Raw genomic sequence first — 18,129 nt, 5'->3', positions numbered from 1 at the left:
AATGGTAGGTGTTGTCAGTTTGTGATGCAACAATGAGTGAGTGAGTGGAGCTGCTATTTGGTGATGTAACTGCAAAGTTCATGGGTTGCGATTTGCTAACAATGTCTGGTGGGTTGTCCCCGGGAGGGACGTGTGGCTTGCTGCGGGGGCAGCTAGCCGGAACAGCACTTCCTGGGACTTTGTGATGTTGGTCCCAGGTGTGATGTGTTGTGCTGTTTCGTGTAGTGTGTGCAGCTGTCAGCTGTGGTGCTGGAGCGGAGCTGTCACTTTGTGGTGTGACAGCTAGCTCTGTAGTCTGTGGGGGACGAGCAGTGTTCGTGGTGCTTGGCTCAGGCAGATGGCAGTCAGACAGGGTGTTGGTTTCAGTTCTTATGCTTAGACATAAGATGTCTGGTTCGTCCTTGTCTCTCTTGCGATGTTTCTTGTGAAGAAACTCTTTCAGCATCCTCACGATCTCTGCTGTCTCCGACGTGGCTGCACTGTGTTTTTCTGGTGTGCGATGAGGCTTGGGCTTACCAGTAGCATGTCGAGAGGGGTTCCAGGGCTGGCTTTCTGGGCTTGGAGTTCTGGACGGCGGGTGATGCAGGTCCCAGAACCTCTTAGAGCGCTCGCTCCGATGCTTTGGATGAGCACCGTCACGGTTGTGCTGCCCTCTGCTGGCTTGGAACGGTCTTGACTCTCTGTGGTACAGTCTGTGACTGTGGTGCTGTTGGGCGCCTTCTGTGTCTAGCTCTGAGCAGTGCTCAGAGACAGAGTAGGTTGTGGGGTCTTTTACAGTCTTTTTGGAAATAGTCTTTTGCTTGGTGTAAGCTTTGTGGACCAAGTCACGTAGCTGTTGGGTGGACATGCTACGTGGACAGGCCAGAACGCCTAAGTGGTGACTCACTGTGGGATGCAGATTTCGGAGGAACAGCGTCCTGAAGTTGACATCTTCTTCCATACCGGGCTCGTTTCGTGCTCCGAAGTAGGCGTGTCGGAGTCGGCCGTAGTAAGTCTGTGGGTGTTCAGGTCGGGCCTGTTTGACGTCCATGGCGGTGAAGACCCCTTGTTCTGATTCTGGATCAGAGAATTCACGGATCAAAGCTTGTCGCAGCTGCTGGTAGTCCCTTTTGACAGTCTCTGGTTGACGGTCTAGGAAGCTGCGCACGTCACGGCTAGAAGTAATTCTGAGCAGGCAAAACTTGTCCCGAGCTGTCACGTTGGCGACAGTTTGCAGGTGAAAGTCAATGTCTTGAAGGTAAGCATGTACATCATGGCCTCCTGCAAGGTTTGGAGTGAACGTGGGGATGTTTCTGGCCAACTTGTCAACGTTTGTGGGGGAAGAGCTGTGGCTGGGGGCCCAATCCGTCTGGAGGGGATTCTGACCCTTTTCAGCTCCGCCCCCTTCAGCTTTGGGAGCCGTGCCGCGATTAGCGGTGAGTGTTCTCTGTGAGGGCCCCCCCCTTTCTGCTGACAGGGGTTTTTGTTGGCTGGCTGGTGTGTACCGGCTGGTCAGGGGAAACTTTGTGGTGTGTGTTTCCCCTACCCGGTCACTATTAAGTCTGTAAGAATGTCTCAGTTCTCTGTGAACAATGTCAAGTTCGTCTCTGAGATCATGTCTCTGCAGAGTAAGCTCATGGATTTCAGCTCTGGCCACCTGTAAGTGTTTTTCACAGGCTGTGGCTTTAGCGTTTTTGTCTCTTAGTTCAGTCTTTGCTCTCTCGAGGAGAGTGTCACTTTGTTGGAGTCTTTCGTCGAGTTCTTTACAGGTTTCATTCTCCGACTGTTCTCTTTGGTCTGTGTCGAGGCGAAGATCTTGCAGGGCCTTTCGAAGTCTTTCTACTTCTTTCTGTAGCTCTGGATCTGTGTCGTTCTCTTTCACGGTCTGGAGAAGAAGCTTGTCTAGATGACTTTGGGTGTGGGCCTGGTTCCTCCGGGCCTCCTCTGCTTGAAGCTTTAGCGCTGCTGCTTCCTGCTCCAGGTTGATGTGGCTCCTTTCGCTGAGCCGTGCCTGGGCGACGAGTTTGTGTGCGAGGCTTCCGACGATTTTGGCCCAGTCCTTGTAGCTGTAGCTCTGTGTCGGATCGTGGGTCATCAGTTCGACCAGGTCGGTGTCCAGCTGTTCTCGGCTCCGGGGCTCTGTGTCAGCGGCGTCTCCGGGCAGGAAGTCGGTCGTCATGGCTCTCAACCACAACTCGAGTTCGTCCCACTGGGCAGCCATACTGGACGGCCGTGACCTCGGCACACTGTAGGCGAGAGAGAACACAGAACACACACACAAAGAGACCAATGCAAGTTCGTTTTAAGGTTAACGAGCTATGATCATACGGTTATGCCGTTTATGAGAATTTTGGGGCTAACTGATGCCAACAGTTAGACAGTTCACGGAGCCAATTAACTTGGGTCGTCTGAGGACCTGCACTAGGGGTTGTGACGAGCAGTAGCCTGGCGGGTCACGTGGTGGCCCCGGCTGCTGGTGGTCACTCCACTACTTAGTTTCCTTGATGGCTCTCTCAGGTTACTGTTTCTAGGTGAAATGAAAGAAACAAATCACAACAGAACAAAGGATCGAACAGATCAAAGTGAAATAAAATCAAACAATAGTAACACGGTATGTGTCAGAGAGAATAAGGAGGCCTAAGCCTATTACCACTGCCAGAGTTTACGATAGGGCCTACAGGTGAGTGGGGGCTATCGGGGTAGAAAACCTAGGAAGATGGTGAGGCTTGGAGAAAAGGATAGGGGCCAAACACTTAAATGACCGGGGAATATCTAATATTCTGTGGCTTATACTAAGTGTATGGGTTTTACCTTATTTAGTCTGCCTGGGGTGAAATGAGGTCACTCAGGAGGGAGCCGGCGGCGCGGTCAACCTTCTTGACGGTCCCAAACACTCGACCACAGTGGACCCGGGCCCTCTGTTACTCTGTGTACCACGGTGCGACCTTCTCAAACAACTTGCGACCTTAAACACAACCTGGCAACACCAAGGTGTCAACTGCCAGACAGCACGACAAAATTGGGTTTTCCCCGGAACCCTGCCCCTGCAGCAGGCCCTGGTTCAGGTACTTGTCCCGAAATTGCCTTGTGTGTCAGCTGGCGTGGTTGACTTTACCCTTGGAGTGCTAAATTGCTGATGTAGCAGTTGCGTGCCACCCCAATGGTAAGAGACAGAAGAGTCCGAGACTCACGCACGGCCGGTGTCGGTCGTGACGGCCAGGTGACCCCGCTCGCTGGAAACCAACCAGAGATGACTGTCAAATCACCACAGCGCCCTAGGGAGAACTACACATAAACACACAAAAAGGGGTAAACAGGTGAAAGTTAAAGTCAATTAAGGCTTTCTTGTTTAACCAAGTTTAGTAATTATGTATGTAGAAATAAAGGCAAAGGCTTTGAAATAATGGTAAAACAAAAAGGGAATTATGATAATGTTGGTGATTATCAGAATAACCTAACCTAAAAGAGAGATAAGAAAATTAGGAATAAAAAAAAATTGTAATAATTTTTTTTGGAAAAAAAAATAAAAATAAAATAATTAATAATAAAATAAAATAATGGAAAGACAGGATGACCCCAGAAGAAGAGACAGGCCGCAGTAGTGGGTTTGTCCCACAAGGGGGCGTATCTCTTTTCAGTGGTCAACCTGGTTGGACAGACAAACTCATTCAAATTAAATTCAAACTTGCTTGAATTCAAATCTAAATAAGCCTGTGCAGAAATGTAAACATCAGAGTGATATTTTATAATAATCCAGATGACGTTAAAGCATCAGTAATTGCTATGAAATAATCAGAAGGGAAAGATGAAATAAGTACACACTTCAAAAGAGTGAAAGGAGGAAAAGAGTGGCACCGACTTAGTATCCACAAGGCCACGTGGTGGCGCTGTTTCCTTCTAGTGGATGACAGTGGCTGACAGCCACACAATTTAAATCCCAAAATTTAAATCTGGTTTACCTCGAATTTAGATAAGCGTGTAAGGGGATTGAGAGATCAGAATGATATTGTACAATAATTAAGATGCATTAAAGTATCAGTAATTATTATAAAATAATCAGACGAGAAAACAGAAATAAAGCAATTCACACAGAATTGGAAACAGACAAACGAGTTGAATGACCCGCTTTAGCGGGAGGCGGCCACTAGGTGGCGGACTTCCCTCTAACTGGGCTCTCAATGGCTGGGCTGGGATTTAATTTAAGTTTTAATTCACCTCTTGTTTGAACCAAACTCAAAGTAAATGTACCAGTCACAAGCAGGAAAATGGTCTAACACAAAATAATATTCGCACGAGCAAAGCTGGAAATGCCAATAATTATTGAGAATTTAGACATAAGCTAATTCACTATTCATCATAGAACACTTGAATTTAGCAGTACGAGAGCATTATCTGAAACGGCCACGAGATGGCGTAGTTGCGCTCATGCAGGCTGACGTCAGTGGGAGGCGGTGCTCACGCAGGGTGACGTCATTGGGGCGCGTATTTTGAGACTTGAACACCTAAAAGGACCTCTGGTGTTTAGTCCGCGGAATTACAACCAATTTTAAATGTGACTCTAAAGAGCTCAGAGCGTTCAGCTCAGTCACGTGCTGATTTTCTGTAATAGAAATCACAAAGGGACAAGATCTGCGGATCTGTGGGTGCTATACTGCACAAGAGCGTGAAGCAGGGTTTCTTCGCTGCAAAACACAATTGTGAACACAGGAATTATCATCTGTTGTTGGGTTCCCGTAAACATTTAACCACAATAGCACTTATGATTTAAAAATGTCTTAGGTTTACAAAATGGGTAGCTAATCCAATTTTCGACCAGGAGTTATCGTTATTTTAACGATCTAATATTATTATTAGGCCTATTTATCGAAACGGAGGAGACTCGCTCTGTTCCAATCTACCGCGTGAACAAAGAAACTCGTTTGATTTCAAGCGGGCTAAAGCAATATTAATTACAGGCTGAACAGAGATTCTTTTCTCTAGGACATTTACCGGTATTGTCACTTCCAGCGTCTGTTAATATGCTTGGGCTGAGCTGGCTTCTGCGCCAGTCAGTTCTTCAGTGAGCGCGCGTGGGTTCGCACTAGGCGCGCGCGTTTCCTCACTGAACCGCGTGGACTCTCGCTGGAGCGCGCGCGTGGGTAACACAATATTCAGAATGTACGGAATGTACAGAGATTCTGTTCTCTTTACCGAAACAATATTAATATAATACATCGAAGTTTATTTTAGCAATTAACAGGGGCTGAAAATGTTAAACATATCTAGCAGGGTCAATTTGCTTTGACTGAGATCGGCTTCGTGCCTTCTAACAGTCCTTCGGTGAGCGCGCGTGGTTTTTGCCTTACTAGGGCGCGCTTGTTTCCTCAATGGGATCGCGTGGGCTCTCGCTGGAGCGCGCGCGTTACATTAATACACAATATAGACCGACTGAAACTGATTTGCTCGTAAAACACAAAGTTTGAGATTGCGCGTAATTTTCTCCACCAAAATAATGTAGACCTTATGCCTTATGCTTCGGACTCTGGGTCCGGATGAATTAGCTCAAATGATCTATAGGGAATTTTAATAACTAATCATGAATATGATTAATATTCTGCATATTACTTTACATTAAATTATCGAAATTGAAAATGTCTAGATTATACGAATATATGAATAATTGATCACAACGTCTTATAATTCCTCATTCAGATATCAATAATCTTATTTAATTTCGATTATGAGATAACCTTTAAGGGAAATTCATGTAATGATCAAATAGGTGTTTGTCCTGCAAAAACCATCAAAGATCACCCATCAACCTCTCAGTAAAGCTATCTCCTTATAACCTCCAAGAAACATTAATTTTCTGGCCGTGAACATTAATTTTCCTGTGTTTATAAAATTAAAACTAGTAAATAATAAGAGCTCTGGCAGCTCTTGGATCTTTTCATCTCATTGACGTTTGTGGTTTTACGAGCGTTTTTTTTCACAGACACAGTCTTGAATATATTGTTTTAATAAATGCAAACTACAGAATATAACGGATTACACATATTGATTATACACCGATTATATCTATGTACATAATTTACAGTAAACAATACAAGACACGAATAGCGGATAAGAGAGAGAAGTTGAGAGAGAGAGAGAGATTATTCTGCTTTAAGCTGGTGCTCTTTAGCAGTAGTAACGCACACCTCGCACGCGCGGGGAGCGATTTACAGAGGTTTTTGGTCGTGCGTTTGAGAGAGAGAATAAGAGGGAGAGAATGAGATCGAGGGCCGGGGCGCGCTCGATTTGAATGCGGAACAGAGAGAGAGGGAGCGAGGGAGAGAGTGCTCTGGGGCCCGCGCTCGATTTGATTGCGGGACAGAGAGAGAGAGATAAAGAGAGGATGAGAGAGAGAGAGAAAATGGTCACGTGTGACCATAGAACAGCAAACATCACAGACCATTGAGAGAGCCATCAATCGAAACACCTTAAAACATTAAAACCCGTTAGAGTTTGATATACTTGCAAAGGTTCGTTTGTGTGCACGAGCTGTGTCCAGCCTGCACGTGTTCTCGGAGCAGAGTGCGCGCGCTCGTGCTGAGGCGCGCGTGCTTGTTGCCAGAGCAAGCTGTTCGCGGGAGTTTGAAGAAGGCGCCTCTTTGGAAGGGAAGTTGCTGAAGGAATTCAGGCTTCGTTCGTTTGACTCGTAGGTGGAAACGAACACAGTGGAATTTGAAAATTAAACAAAAGACTGAGATAAAGCAAATAAAAGGAGGGAACTCCTGAAGGAGTTCAGGTCCGAAGATTTCACATGATGAGTAGACGATGGCAGAACGCGAGAGCAAGAGAGGGAGGAGGAAGAGCGTTTTGGCTTTTAAGGAATGTAAGGATACGCCTTTTTCTGGGACAAGAGCGAATCGGATCCTCTGATCTAGAGCGGGAGAATGTTCCTTTGTTGATAAAGACACGCCCACTTTGACTATGTCATGTGAAATTGAATTTAACATTCATATTTAGAAGTATGGTATTTCCTAGAATAAATGCATATTATTGTACCTTGCAGTCAAGATTCAACTCCGTTAGATTTAGAGAATTACAAAGATATGAAACACATCATATTAACATTAATAGGAATACAAAGTTATATTATTATGCATTAGTATAGACATTTAAAGTTCGATTAATGTTACACTAGGACATATATATGCTTTCCTATGGTTTATAAACACATCTTAACACAACAAGGGATATATTTATTACATTTAAGAGTGACTATTTAGCATTCCTTTTCTCTGCAGAAACACGTGGGTGTCTCTGTGTGTGTGTGGAAGGCAGATGTTGGTGTGAGGAATTCTGGGGTGTCACGTTACAAGTCTCTTTGTGTGTGTGTGTGTGTGTGTGTGTAATGGAGAAAGAGACAAAGCTCTCGTCCGGTCACACAATGAATGAAGTGTTCGCGATTCCCTAATTTGACCAGATGACAGTCAATGTTGCTACAAAAGCTAGTTCAGTCTGTCGGGGGGTGTGTCACTCTTCTGCACAGGGTAACAGCTGTGTATTAGACTGCTCCTTCTTGCAAGAATAAATACTTTAAATTTTATAATTTGACTCTGAGTCTCCCTTACGCAGTGATGTTTGTTTGATGAATTTTTGCCACAACACCTGCCCTAAGATTAACACTACATAATTGCATAACTTCAAATATCATTATAACTGAACTGACGGCTCTTACAAAATGAGATTGTACAAGCTCCCCACTTTGTTCTACATGTATAATTTGTATTTCTATGTTTTACAGCAACTTTTCCTGACAGCTCTTGGAGGTTCGACCAGAGGTACTGATCCGTCGCATGCTACGGCGAGTGGCAACCAATGACGTCCTCAAACAGTTTAGTCTGCGGGGCAGAAAGGCAAAGAAGGCCTTCCAGGACCTGACAATCTGCAGGGTTATAACAGGCAGGTGTTATTTTATTGTTCACATCAGTATTATGCTTAGCTTGGAGGTTTTAATTTGACTTGTAACTTTACTTCATTTTGACTTCTACTCTAGCGGCCTTCCAGAAAAACTTCCCGGCAGTGGCTGCAGCAGAGACGGAGGACTTGATTGGGCAAGTGCTGAAGTTTGCCCCACACAGACGGTAAATTAGAATACTTCTAGGTGATGTTCATAATTATCAAAGGAATGGGAAAACTATCAATATTTGTCATAATAAAAAAAACAGGGTTGTTAGTAAGGCAATTTGTCTTGCGTTTGTCAACGTGTTCATTCTCAGTATGACATATCATACTTTTGTTTATTTTTTAGGCCAGTTGAGAAGGACTGAGAAGGGCTGATCGGTCAAGACAATGGAGCTCTTTCTTAATTTTTTTTTTATTAAACAATTGTATTTTTGCCACTTTGGCCATTCACTTTATTGTCCCTTTTCAATGTGAAATTTGTCTTGGACTCAAAGCTGCATTTATACACAACATATATACATACATACAACAACATATGCACAACAACAAATGCACATTACATTATCATTCCAATATGCATCTTGCACACTACATTTGCACTTTCAGCCCCTTCACCTGCCTGTTGGGATGGCCAGTCAATCGATAATCTAGTTGCGGCCCTGCGACAGACCTGGATTAGATCCGTGTCCAACTGTACAGGGGAGGGTGAACTCTCATCCTGTGCGCTCGGCGGTCGGGACTGGTTCGGGGGAAGAATGGCATCTTCGTCGTCGTCATCCTCGTCCTCGAGTATGTTCGACAACACCTCATCATCGTCATCTTCCTCTCCCGCTAACGGATCGAACAGCGGGGGAAGGACGGGTGATACCTTCTCCATCATATCTGCCCATGAGCTGGTGGCCTGAGGACAATCCATGGGCTCTTCTCTGGGTTGAGCAGAGAGGCATGGGTCCGCTTTTCCAGCTATAGCCACACGGAGTCTCCGTTCTCGGGTCTTAGACGAGAACGTAGCACAGTGCGGGCAGCCCTCGGGGTTGGGCAGCGCGGCCTGAGCGTGTTTAGCGCCCAGACAGGAGATGCAGAGGCTGTGTGTATCCTTAGCAGAAATCCACATTCCACAAGCACACGGATGCGGAGGACGACCTTTTCCTCCGGGACTCTCCGGTTCTATCGCGGTGGCCATGATGGTGGGCCTGCACTCTCTTCGTACGGTAAGCTTTCACACAACGTGATAACTGGTACGGAGCTGTGTCGTGAATAGAGAGCTATCTTTTTTCCTTATTTTTTTTGGTGCGTGGTAAGCGCCCAGAAAAACTTGGAAAAGGGATAGAGAAACTTAAGAGCAGGAAAACTCGTCTTGACACGTTAGTTATCGCACTCTTAAGTGACGAAGTCACTCAACCACTTCAGGAAAGTATTGCGTTTGGGACGTTACCTGTCGGCTCTGTCTGAAAACTGTTAAGCAAATAGTTCTCAAAGTCTGCTGAGGACAGCTTCCGAAATCTTCCACGGGGAAGAGAGCGAGAATGACGAAACGGCAGGTACCTGCGGTTTATATACAGGGAGAGGGACTCCCTGATCGCTGCAGCGATTGGTCTGCCATGGTTGGCAGACGTGGTGTAATTGGTGCTTCCGCGATCGGTCACGCCCAGAGGCGTTCCCATAGTGAGATACCGAACGAATGTTAGAAAGAGAACTAGACAAAGACACAGGGCAAACATGAGGGCTTAAATACACAAGACTAAACAACGAGTGCCATCAACCGAGTTGTGTGTGTGAACATGACATGTTGAAAAGAAACGTCTTCTCTCCCATCTAACATGTTTAGGTGAAAGCAGCTCAAGGAAAAGCAGATAGACCAATGCATGACATCAAACTGGGAGATGTATGAAGTTATTAGGGGATTATGAAAAATCTGACAGTTCTTGTTCAAATTATAACAATTTTGGTGTAGTAACAAGGCTAATGAGTATTTTACAAAGTTTAGGTTTATGGTCATTTATGTTTTGTTTTATGTTCTATTATTTTATTTTTCATGTGGGCTATACGGTGTTGGAAATAGCGAACAGCTGAGAATGATTTGACAATATCTAATGATGAAATGAAACAAATCAGAGATGCTGTTATACAGAATAGATTGCCGTTAGACATTGCCGTTAACTGCTGAGAAAGGAGGAGTGTGTAAAATGTTGGGATAGATCATGTTTTTACATTCCAGATTATAGTATATACACTATCAGTCAAAAGTTTTTGGACACTGTGAAACTTTCATGTTTTATTTTTGAGAAACAACATAATACCATTACAATCACTGGTTACGCGTTTATACCAACAATAATATACAGGAAAAAAACCAAAAATACATATTTTGTCTAACGAAAAGCCTATATCTTCAAAATAGCCAGCTTTTGCAGCTCTAACAAATTCTAGACATTCTATCAAGTAGATATTCTAAATTTTGTTTGAATGTTCACTCCAGAAGTATTGAAGAAGTGCCCACAGATGCTCAGCACTGGTTGGTTGTCTGGCATTAACCTTTCTGTCAAGTTTGTCTCATAGTAACTCGATAGGGTTAAAGTCGGGTGACTGTGGGGGCCATGTCATCATTTTCAGATTTCCTTCTTCATTTTTTTTTCTGGATGAAATGAAGAAGTGGCCAGACATCTTTTATGAGAACATTTTCAATTATTTTGTGTTGTGACTCGGAGTAGACGGGTCTTTGATGCGTGTCTCAGCAGCTTGTTTAATAAATGCCATCTCTGCATATGCTGTGATTTTGGGTTGCTTATGACGTTCATATGGGAACGCAATGTGCGCCATTTCACCAGATTTGTAACGTAAATAATCTATAAGCCTACGCAAACACAGAAGAGTACATCAATATGTTTCTAAATATGCAAATTGTTAATTCATCTCAACTTCAAAATAAAAGTTTAAATCCTCATGAGTAAAATGAGCTTGTGTTTTGATGTCCACATTATTGTTCAATAAATTATGCTGCCTTCACGTGCTGTGGAAAGGATGATATTTTCCACTTGTGAACTGGTATTTACCAGTGTGTTGTGTTCAAGTGCTTTTATGATATTTTCCACTTGTGAACTGGTATTGCTTGCTTGCTAGCATCTGCTCTGGGTAGGTAACACCAAACATAACTTTATATTTAAAACTGACACTGAGTGTTAACGCATTATATTACAATTGTTAATGACACAACATTGTATAGGCTACAAAAACAATCCGCTAACAGTAGCAAAAAACGTTTAGTTGTGTACAATGCTTACCATTCACAACGCTTGCGTCGCTCTCCGCCATGTTGAAAAGGTCAAAGGTTATCTCATCTCGGCAACTCGTGCATCAAAATATTCTACGAGTTGCCCAGTGGAAAATACCACATGAGGGGGTGTTCATGTGCATTTTCCACGTCGGCTTTTGGTATTTACCATAATTACCATAGCACGTGAAGGCACCATTACAGTGGCTGTAATGCGTCTCGCAATACACTAAATGTCGCAAACACACAGTTCTACCAGAAAGACTCGGGAGAGTAAATACGGTGACAATTATCCATTTATTAACAACCCAGCAAGCAATAAAGTTCTTTGGCGTAGGCCCCGTCCGTAGCTCGCAATCTGAGGGTCCGGACTCTGCATATCCTGCCTGAAGATCAAGGCAGGGGCACAGCCGACCCCCTGTGAGGTATGGAAGGGACCATCCTGGTGGTGGTGGGGAGGATGGAGGGGAGGATTCGACTTGGAGGTGGTGGGGAGGATGGTGGTGAATTGGAGCGTCAGCATCTGCGAACTCAGACATGAGTAAGTGACCAATCTTTTATACCACGCGTATTGGAATGTGATTGGATAGATAAAGGTACAGCGACGTAACAATTAAGTCTTCCCGGCAGAACTTATGCTAAAGCATTCATTTTTGATTGCTTGATGCTCAATGTTTTCAAACTCAGTTGCTGCACATTCTGCTCTGCTTATCAAGTTTGCTTCTCGTTCATCGATCTGTATGGCCGCCGCATCAACACACACACACACACACACACACACACGCACACACGCACGCACACACACACACACACACACACACACACACACACACACACACACACACACACACACACACAAAGAAACCGCACACAGTTCAAGATGCATTGAAAATAAGACTTACTGAAGATCTTCATAAGTGACAAAATAAGCAGTTGTCTAATGTTTTTAAGATTTAAGTACTGAAGATATTCCAAGACATACTGAAATTCTAGCTTTTTTTGCACAGTCACTTTTTTGTTAGTGCTCTTTACTATTCTGTTGTCACTTTCTGTGAGTCTTCAGTAAAATACTAATTTGTTTGGTGTTTTCTTTCCTTCCATGTGTTTTAAACTGAATCTATTTACCCAGAAAAAAAAAAACTTGTATTTACAAATTAATTGTTGCAGGACTGTTTCTTATCATTTTAAAACCCTGCACTTATATGTGAGCATTTGAGAATGCATTATGACAGTATTACTCAACTCCAGTCCTCGGGACCCACATGCCAGAATGATTTAGATGTCTCCCTGTTTAACACACTAAGAAGCTGATGAGTTGACTCATGTGTTTTAATTAGTGAGACATTTAAAGCATTCTGGAAGTTGGATCCCGAAGACTGGACGAACCTGCATTACGACATTCGGGTATCTTTCAGTAATATTTTGTTTTAAATCACTAAAATCTTTCCCTCGTTGAACCGACAATCTCTTCCTTCTAGTTTATTTATAGCATCAAATGGAAGGGATGTTGTTTTAACCGTGGAAAGACATCAGGCTACACTCCGTTTTTCAAGTTCAAATCCTCCCATGTTAATCTACTAACTCTCCTGACTGCTTTGTCGGACAAAAACGGCGGATGATAATTGGTCAGATCGCCTGTCATATTAGGGGATTATGAAAAATCTGACAGTTCTTGTTCAAATTATAACAATTTTGGTGTAGTAACAAGGCTAATGAGTATTTTACAAAGTTTAGGTTTATGGTCATTTATGTTTTGTTTTATGTTCTATTATTTTATTTTTCATGTGGGCTATACGGTGTTGGAAATAGCGAACAGCTGAGAATGATTTGACAATATCTAATGATGAAATTAAACAAATCAGAGATGCTGTTATACAGAATAGATTGCCGTTAGACATTGCCGTTAACTGCTGAGAAAGGAGGAGTGTGTAAAATGTTGGGATAGATCATGTTGTGTTTACATTCCAGACTATAGTATATACACTATCAGTCAAAAGTTTTTGGACACTGTGAAACTTTCATGTTTTATTTTTGAGAAACAACATAATACCATTACAATCACTGGTTATGCGTTTATACCAACAATAATATACAGGAAAAAACCAAAAATACATATTTTGTCTAACGAAAAGCCTATATCTTCAAAAAAGCCAGCTTTTGCAGCTCTAACAAATACTAGACGATAGGGTTAAAGTCTGGTGACTGTGGGCGCCATGTCATCATTTTCAGATTTCCTTCTTCATTTTTCATTTTTTCTGGATGAAATGAAGAAGTGGCCAGACATCTTTTATGAGAACATTTTCAATTATTTTGTGTTGTGACTCGGAGTAGACGTGTCTTTGATGCGTGTCTCAGCAGCTTGTTTAATAAATGCCATCTGTGCATATGCTGTGATTTTGGGTTGCTTATGACGTTCATATGGGAACGCAATGTGCGCCATTTCACCAGATTTGTAACGTAAATAATCTATAAGCCTACGCAAACACAGAAGAGTTCATCAATATGTTTCTAAATATGCAAATTGTTAATTCATCTCAACTTCAAAATAAAAGTTTAAATCCTCATGAGTAAAATGAGCTTGTGTTTTGATGTCCACATTATTGTTCAATAAATGACAGTGGCTGTAACATTTCTATCATAAAGAAGTGGGCAAATATTACAGAGGATAACAAAGGATTACAGGCATTACAATCAGCCAAATATAGCGGCAAGGAAGCTCTGAAAAATAAATATCTGATGTCCCCAGAGTGTGTGTGTGTGTGTGAAGTTTTAAAACAAAATACCCCACAGATATTTTTATATGGTCTGTTAAAGTTGTCGCTTTTTGAGGGTTTGCAAAAACGCACCATTTTGTGCCTGAATTAATGAACTGCACACATGCATGCATGCAGACAAGCTTGCGCGTGTCTGTGTGAATGAATTAACCTATAGTTTAGCTTTTAGCAAACTATCTAAATTGTCTGAGATTAGTAAAAATCGACTGAATACGTTGAAATAAAATGTCTTTGTATGAGCAACATATTAAACACATGTCATGAATATGAAGGTTTTATGCATGATGTTGTAACCCATTAATAGGATAACACCATAAAATAAAATAAAATAAAAGGAGGAAAAATATCTACTTAGGGTCTGAGCTCACCAAATACTTATAATCACAACTTAAAGTATATGGAGTCCTGGGTTCGGGGTGTCACACCTTGCATTAATCAAAACTAATAATAATAATAATTTCTAATGTGTGTCTGCACTTATTTAAACTAACTGGTGTCTAAAATCCTAACTAGATAGATAAATAAAATAAAAATAAAAATTATTGAACCAAAGGAATGAAATAAAATATGAAATATGAATTAATGAATAATAATGAAATGAATAATGAAACAATCAGTTCACTGAACAGTAACTGTATTCACTGAAATCTCACTTCGCTCTTCACTTCATAGGCACCCCAGATAGCAGGTGACTGCGAGCCGGATCCGTCTTTAAACCGGCAAATCCGCGTCACAGTCACCTCCGTTTCACTGCTCTAAAACGGGTCCAGCCCGGGACCGGTTTCAGTGGGCGGGAACAACAGTCGCAAAACAGATCCGGGCCGTATCCGTGGAAACGAGCGCGCGAAACGTTTTTTTCCCCCTGGAGTTTAGGAGAGGCCACAGTCGGTACTCGGTATCCTACTACAAACAAACACTTCACCACGGTAAGTGACACAGTGTGGTCAAACTGTTTTATTAATTATTTAAATTCTTATATTGTGTACTCGTTAGTTACATTTTAAACTTAAGGTTTGAAGTTATTGCTCCTTAGATCGGTATTGAATGAATCGTTCGTAATGTTAGCTAACTCTTTATGTTATCAGATGGCATGCTATTGCTAACACGAAGACGATCCAGATCCAGACGATTGTAATTATGTATTGATGAATTTTAACTGCTTTAATTTTTACTGTTGTAAGTTTTAACTGCGGCAATGTTAATGAAAGGCTAGCGTTAGCTTAAACTAGATAAGGCCTCCCGCAGTCCATCACTTTACCCTAACGTTAAGGTTTCATTTGTTAACATTAGTTAATATTAATTAGGCTACCATGAACTAACAATGAACAATACATTAGTTACTGTAGTTACTGTTACTGAAAACAGTTGTGCTGCTTCATATTTTTGTGGAAACAACTAAGTTTAACCATTCAAACATTTGTGGTAAGATAAAAAAAGAGATAAATTAATACTTTTATTCATCGAGGATGTCTTAAATCGATCAAAATTGACAGTCAATGACATTTCTAGTGTTACAAAAGATTTATATTTAGTAAATGCTGTTCATTGAGCTTTCTATTTATCAAACAATCATGAAAACAATTATCACCATTTCTACAAAAATGTTAAGCAACCACAACCGTTTTCAACAATGATGATAATAATAAGAAATGTTACCTGAGTACCAAATCAACATATTAGAATGATTTCTGAAGGATCATGTGATATCTGATTCTTATCAATGTAAATTAATATTTAAATAATTGATGTTTATCCCTTAACTGATCTACATTATAAAATAACTATCAATCAGTACTCAGGAGCTTGGAGGTGCAACTCATTAGTTGGAGGTTTATGTTTATTGCACTTTTTTTTTTTTCTCAACAGGAGCTGTTAGGAAAAACCAGTCTTCTACCAGTGCAGCAGAGAGTGGAATAGATTCTTGCGGCATCCGTTGAATTAATCCGGCCTTTGACCGTGAAGGTGTCCGGAAGGAACGTTCAAGAGCCAAAGAGGCCTTAACTGAGGTTAATTTCAGATAGAAGAAGCACAGTACAGTACAAAACAGCCGTCGGATTATTTATTTAGTGCGACATTTACATGAAGATCTAACAGCTTTCTTCTTGGTCTTTTTGTTTTCCTTTTTAGATGCCTCATGGGAATTAAACAGCACATATGAAGTGGTTTGTAATACCATGGCCTCCGACCTGTCCTGGTTGGTTCTTGATGTGTTTACGGTTCATTATAAAACTATTTTGGCAACACTTTACAATAAGGTTCATTGGTTACCATAGTTAACATGAACTAAGAATGAACAATACTTCAGCATTTATTAATCTTAGTTATATATTTTTATAATATCTTTATATATCTGTATTTTTGTTAACTAACATTGACAAAGATTAATAAATTCTGTAACAAATATTTCACAAACAAATTGTTAGTTCAAAATGCTCATTGTTAGTTCATGTTAGTTAATAATACATTAACTAATGTTAACTAATTAACCTTATTGTAAGTGTTACCATTGTTTTGTATGCATTTTTTTCCATTTCTTTGCATAATTTCTGCTGCCTCTTTGATCAATGCCACATTTTTTGGGGATAAATAATAAATTCATGAGGCTTATGTCACTACACATGAATACCCATTTAAATATATTCTTTCAAATATACATTGAGAAAAGTTCTGAGATTGTATAACTATTTGTGTTTCACTGTTTTAAAGGGAAAGTTTGCTGTTAATTTCTTCCCCCTCAAGCCATCCAATATGTAGGTGACAGTTTTTGTAGTTTTTTTTTTTTTTTACTCTCTAACTGACTGTAGGCATTGATTTGCATTATATGAATCATCATGGACCACAATTTCAGCTAAAAATCTTCTTTACTGTTCAACTGAAGAAAAAGTCTCCTAGATCTTGGATAGATTTAGGGTGGCCCAAATTTTAGCTTCATAAATTTATTACAGAGATGCCTGTAAATTAACAGCAAATTTTCATTTTTGGGCAAATTATCCCTTTAAGCTTAGTGCATATAATGCAAGTATAGAGTAGAGCGGGATAGTTCACCCAAAAAAGAAGATTCTGTTTATCTATAATTTACCCTCATGTCATTCCAAAACCGTAATACTTTCATTCATCTTCTGAATCTTTTGATCTTTTCACGTAATTTGAGAGATTTCTGTCCCCTCTGTTGACAGCTATGCAACTACTATTTTGATGCTTGAAAAGTTCATAAAGAGATCTGAAAACTAGTCTATGTGAATTGAGCGGTTTAGTCCATATTTTCTGAAGAGACTCGATCGCTTTATATGATGAGCAGATTGCATTTAGGCCTTTATTCACATATAACATTGAACAGTGAACATAAACAGAAGCTCAACCGAACCTGCTTGACACGCGACAACAAACCTCTTGTAGCTCAAGAGCTCAAACATGCTGCGTAACACGAGAAAGAACCTTATTGGTTCTTGCACGTCAAGCGAACATGCTTGAGCTTCCGTTCACCACAACTGATGTGTGAGTTAATGAATGTTTATATGTGAATACAAGCCCAAATTCAATCCGTTCATCATATAACGGGATCGTGTCTCTTCAGAAAAGTTTGGACTAAACCACTCGATTTATATGGATTGGTTTTATGATCTCTTTGTGAACTTTTTAAGCATCAAAGTGGCTGTTGCGTAGCTGTCAATGGAGGGAGTCAGAAATCCCTCAGATTTCATTAAAAGATCTTAATTTGTGTTCAAAAGATGAACGAAAGTCTTACGGGTTTGGAACGACATGAGGGTGAGTAATTGATGAGTTTTCATTTTTATGTGAACTAGCCCTTTAACGGCAAGTAGAGACTTCAGTGTTTTATATAAACTTTAAGTATTTGTGCAAAAATTATATGCATAGTGGCACTGTTTTGCATTGTTTTGTGTATTTGTTTTAATATGCTAAATAAAAGAAGATGGATCAAAATATTAAGCCCTTGAATACGTCGTATTTACAGTCCAATTTTTTTTTTTTTTTTTTGGAATGTATGATTATTGTGAAGTAGTGGCTGTGAGTTAGTGCTAACACTAGTTTATCAGGTGGTATTTTAGTGTAAAAAAATGTTCAATACAGTAATTGTCTTTACTTCTAAATCAGTACTTTAAACTTTCAAGCATTTCATGTTAAAACCTAACAGAAATAATATTAGTGGCATAA

General features: G+C 40.9%; 1 long non-coding RNA gene across 1 annotated transcript; it reads left to right on the top strand.

Moving 5' to 3' along the window:
• The first annotated feature begins 14,632 nt into the window (after nt 1-14,632).
• On the top strand, nt 14,633-16,384 carry LOC306997371. The gene is made up of 3 exons (XR_013797358.1): nt 14,633-14,882; nt 15,823-15,962; nt 16,084-16,384. It is a non-coding gene; the product is annotated as an uncharacterized lncRNA (long non-coding RNA).
• Nucleotides 16,385-18,129: the final 1,745 nt, after the last annotated feature.

The sequence above is a fragment of the Phoxinus phoxinus genome (genome assembly GCF_949152265.1).
Source record: "Phoxinus phoxinus genome assembly, chromosome: 4".
Classification (NCBI taxonomy): Eukaryota; Metazoa; Chordata; class Actinopteri; order Cypriniformes; family Leuciscidae; genus Phoxinus; species Phoxinus phoxinus.
The sequence above is the reverse complement of the archived record's forward strand: the minus strand, read 5'-3'. Positions and strand labels throughout refer to the sequence as shown.